We start from the raw sequence: 5452 nt of genomic DNA on the forward strand, positions 1-5452 counted from the left end.
TAGAAGTATTTACTATTGGTATATACCAATAGAAATCTGCAATTATTTGTGTAATATGTCATCCATGACCTAATCAATTTAATATGTCATGCATGACTTAATACAATTTAACTTATCTTAGATATTTTCACTAAAAGCCAAAATTATAAACTTATAAATAAGGACCATTTTAACTCATTTTTACTCTACATTTTCTTAAACTAAAAACACACACTTGAATGCTCTCATATCATACTTTAATCTCAGAAACTTTCCTCTTCATAATCAAGGTAAAATACTTCTCAAAATCCTTGTTCAATTCCTTGTATAGTTGCTATCTTATTATACTTATAAAACTTGTAAAAACTAGAACTTGTTTTGGTGAACACCAAGCTTGTTTGAAAAACTAATCTAATCTTTCTAACTTAACTCTAATAACACTTATTTATATGTATTATGATGTTATATTAAGTTAATATAAGAACTTATAACTTGTACATATGAAGAACACCTTGAAACTTAACATATATCCTTTAATCTCCATTCGGTAAAAAGCGGGCTGTTTTGGGTTGGGAATTAAAAACCTATCTTAGACTTTGAGTTCGAGGCTAAGACTTTGGAAATATGTTAATATATGTAAATAAGACTTCCAGTATTTTTTTCATGATTTTAGACAAAGTGGAAGTATTTTATCAAAAATCATATATTGGGTGGATGCCGGGATTTTTCCAAATCTGTCCACCGACACAAAAAGAGGGTAAAGCTCTAAAAATTACTACTTGGGATGAACTTTTCGAATTGGTTTTGTAAAATTTACTTCTTAATGAATCCATAGCAATTTGATTCACTTTAAACGGAGTTGTAATGAATATTTGGCGAGCAAAACAAAATCTGCTAAAATTAACGTTGTATGGACGAAATTTATATTATAAAAACTATATTAACCATATCCTTGTTAACTTTTCCTATATCCTATATATATTTGGACATGTTATCAGTAGTATAACAAAATATTATAATCTTGGTTAATTCTGTGATTGTATATGTATAATAATATTCTTGGTATGTCCTAACACAATAAGTATACAATACGTTTTGATAAATCTTAAGACAATACGTACACAATATGTATTAGTTAATTCTAAGACAATACATATACAATACATCTATGGGTTGATGCAAAGACAATACGTATACAATACGTCGTGGGATAATTCTAAGATTATATATATATATATATATATATATATATATATATATATATATATATATATATATATATATATATATATATATATATATATATATATATATATATAGTGGACCAATCCATGAATAAGCACTAAATGGGGCACAAACTGGATAAGTAAAATTTCAAATTTTTTTTTTTTAAAAAAACGATCCTTTAATATGCAAATAGAAGAAAACGAAAAATTTTTAAAAAGTTTTTGAACAAAATCGTTCTAAAATCGATGATGAATGGTAAACAACGATGATGAATGGTAAAAATTGATGATGAATGGTAAAATTAACCATTCATCTGGTTAATTTATCATTCATTTTTGTTCGCGATGAATGATAAAATTAATCAATGCTAAAAAAAGCAGATGAATGGTTAATTTAACCATTCATCTGTTTATGATGAATGATAAAAAACAGATGAATGGTTAATTTAACCATTCATCTGATTTTTTTTAGCATTGATTAATTTTATCATTAATCGTAAACAAGATGAATGATAAAATAACCCAATGAATGGTTAATTTTACCATTCATCATCGATTTTTGAAAGAGTTTGAACTTTTTTTTTTATGAAAAAAATTGATTAGAGGTGCATTTTAATGCAGATTTATGAATGTAAAAAAAAATTCAAAAAAAAAAAAAATTTTATTTTGCTTATCCGGTTTGTACTCCTTTTAAGCTTATTCATGGATCGTGCCCCTATATATATATATATATATATATATATATATATATATATATATATATATATATATATATATATATATATATATACTAGATTTAAGAGCCCGTGCGTTGCACGGCAGCTCAAAAAAAATAGTATTTGAATGTGTTACTATTGACACCGATAACCTGTATTACACAATTACAATAACGAAAACAATCACTAATGAAATTGAACTGGTGTCAAGTCAATATATTTTCTAAAGTGTAGTGTGACAAGTTACAACATGATCAAAACAACATGTGTTATTCAAATAGGTCAGTTGTTACTACACACAGTTATTATACACGTTAAACTTGAATTTCAACCAAATAATTTAGACAAGGTCAAAGTATCTAAATGGTCCATCACATCACTTTACTAATAAAAAGTTTGGAACCAAAGTTAGTTAAACTACACCAATGTTCATTTCACCAAAGTTAGTTAAACTACACCACAAATTTGAGGATCCATTTTCGCTGAATGCATTTCGACCTACAAAGAATATAAAAGTTTAAGTTTCATTGACTAATAAAACTTGAATTATATCATAGCCTGGTTAAACCATTTGGCCTTCATAAAACTTGACTAATACGTAGATTGTAAATAGTATAAATGATGTAAATACATGTACTCACTTATATATCAATAAAAACTGATTACTTTTGAAAAAGAAAAAATATATAATAAAAATTGTAGACATTGAGAATCTGCATCTCAAATCTTTAACTTGCATATCATGTCCATGTCGTTCCATTGAGATATGTAATAACCATCTAATACATTCAAGCATTGCATTTGACCAACTAATCTCACCATATGTAACGTCATCGAAATCTTCCAATAACCTAACATCAAGCCATGGGCATTATAAATAGGGTTAAACTGTCAATTTTTAACTATCAAGCCATGGATATCGGCAATGACTATCCATCGTAACTTATTTGTACTATCAAATGATAATTTGGTTTTACATTTGCAGCCAACAGTAAACATAAATGAAAGTTTCAAACATAATTCATTATGCATATCATTATGATAGTAATCAGTATAAAATGTTTACATGTAAACTTGCATTAAAGCGTGACAGCTTTAGAATTAATATATGATCATTCGATTTTTTTTCCTACAATTAACGAAAGTTTCATGACTAACCAGATAATGAGCCTTCGAAGGTTCCATTAACAAAATACAAAATGCAATGAACCTTCAAAAGCCCTGTTAAATATAAAAAATTTAAAAGAAAATATTAACACTTCTATGCTAAAAATAAGTTATCATTTATTCATTTAAAGTAACAAAATATGTGACCAAAACAGTTGGGTGGCAATATCAACCCATATACTTGGGAATGAAATTGAAGGGAACATGTATATATGCATATCAATTTAACTTTAGTTTATACTAACCTAATAAGTGTTGCAACACTTCCTTGAAGACGACAATTTGGTTTAATTTTGATATTTCTTTGATATTTCTTTATCCTTGTTTAAACACAAATGGTAACGATCGTTATGGATCCACAACTTCTAGACTTCAACAACAGCATTTGCATTTTGGTTTAGCCCGCCAGACTGACCGTGTCACAATCAATTTGTTGATCTATAGCCCGCACACTAAACCTGCATAATCGTTCAAGAACCACTTTGTAATAGACATAGTCACACCTTTAGTCAATATTGAGCTTTATTAAATGAGTAATGATGCGTTATAACAATTACGCCTTTTAAATTAATTAGAACCCATGGGTCAACTTAGTGTTGAACAACCCAGAATTATGGTTATGATTCAATTACAAACACGGCTTCAGTTCTTATATGCTCATGATACCTTCACCACCATATCCCTAATCTAAACAAAATGCCTTCACCACCCTACCCTTGCATCGGATATCAATGAGATTATTATGAAAAGAAGGCTATGTGTACTAATTAAACTAATAAAGTTCAGTCAATTTCTCATACAGTGAACAATAGACTGTAAAACAAAGTGGTATAGTCTAAATCTAGATAAGCAACCTGTCACGAATGCACATTTATCCATTGGCAAACTTGCATTTTGGAGTAACCTATAAAAAAAAAAAGTTAAACTAATTCACTTTTAGTAACATCCACAAGAAAATAAAATTGATTAGAGGTAGCAATTGCAACCCACTTTCCAAATACATCATATATTTTAAAAGTATTAAATATAAAAGTGTTGTTGAATATAGCGAGAACTTTATATGATATGATAAAGCCCATTTGATCTGGTTTGACCTGATGCAACTTTGACCTGTTCCACCTTTTGACCCAACATATACATTTTTTCTTGCATAACACCTAGAAATCTAGGAAAGTACAATTGCATATAGCCTGATTAACAAATGCTCATTAGTAATGAATTTATTTCAACTATACGATTAAATGCATAAAACAGACCCCCATTTTAGTTTAATAATACACTTATTCTTGAACTTTATTAAAAATTATGCATGAATACGCAGGTGATCACTACAATGAAAGGAATACCAAAATATTTTTCGTCTTATTGTTTTGATATAACCTTAATTTTCAACCATATCATTATCTCGTAGAAGTTTCATGAATAAAGTTGACTCTAAAATTGAAAAAATCATAATATTTCACAAAAATCCCTACTTAAACTCGAATGAAGATGATGCTAACATTCGATTGGTGGTATAACATTCACATCACAATCAATAAAACGATATTTTCATGGCTAATTATGTACTCGTAATAACGTACCTTTATTGAAGCCACTTTTTGTTTTAAAAAAAAGTCAAAATCATACTCTGTATGCAAAACAATCCAGAAAGCTTACTTGAGAATTCATGCCACCAATCAATAGAACCCTCTACAAAAGCCTAACTATTATCTTTTCGATTCCCATTATAGGACCCATTAGCAAGCAGATGAATATATCTATTTTGCATAGATTCTAGAATATTTAATAGATGACTTTATAAGATATGTAGTATATCTATTTTGCCTAAAGTCTAAATATCGCTTATTCTAAACGCATATATTAGCATACACAACCGTAACAAAGGTTTTTAACATCCTAAGGCAGTGTAAGAATTTGAGACATAGTTTATGGCCAAAAGTAACATTACCGTCTTGACTCTCTAATATGAAAAGCTTAGGTACCAAAACAGCAGAATGAGTAATCAAATCTTATCTTAATGAATATAACGTCCACATACCTGCATCCGTACGATTTGAGGTTAATCAACTTCAACGTGATACTGAGTAACAGAAAAAAGATGTTTCTAAAAGCAAGCTATCTCAAGTGATTGTTAATCAACCTAGAAGCTGGTATAATTTGCTTCAGTAATAAATGCATGGTTTCACAAATGAGATGTTTATAGTGACAAAAACATAGTATTTAATTATGTCTAATGAGTAGCAAGTCCTAAGGAAGCAAGCTTACATACGTAAGTCTTTGAAACAAATGGTCTTCAATTTGAAAGAAGGTTTCATTCAAGCATTTCATCAAACACCTAATGTGCATGTAAACCAATACATA

The 5452-nt window shown here is 28.6% G+C and overlaps 1 long non-coding RNA gene across 1 annotated transcript; it reads right to left on the reverse strand.

The window, feature by feature from the left end:
• Positions 1-2524: 2524 nt before the first annotated feature.
• Positions 2525-4338, reverse strand: LOC139872304 (uncharacterized). The gene is made up of 3 exons (XR_011767001.1): positions 3943-4338; positions 3334-3546; positions 2525-2772 (listed from the first exon to the last, which is right to left on the reverse strand). It is a non-coding gene; the product is annotated as an uncharacterized lncRNA (long non-coding RNA).
• Positions 4339-5452: the final 1114 nt, after the last annotated feature.

Source organism: Rutidosis leptorrhynchoides, chromosome 1 (genome assembly GCF_046630445.1).
Source record: "Rutidosis leptorrhynchoides isolate AG116_Rl617_1_P2 chromosome 1, CSIRO_AGI_Rlap_v1, whole genome shotgun sequence".
Taxonomy (NCBI): domain Eukaryota; kingdom Viridiplantae; phylum Streptophyta; class Magnoliopsida; order Asterales; family Asteraceae; genus Rutidosis; species Rutidosis leptorrhynchoides.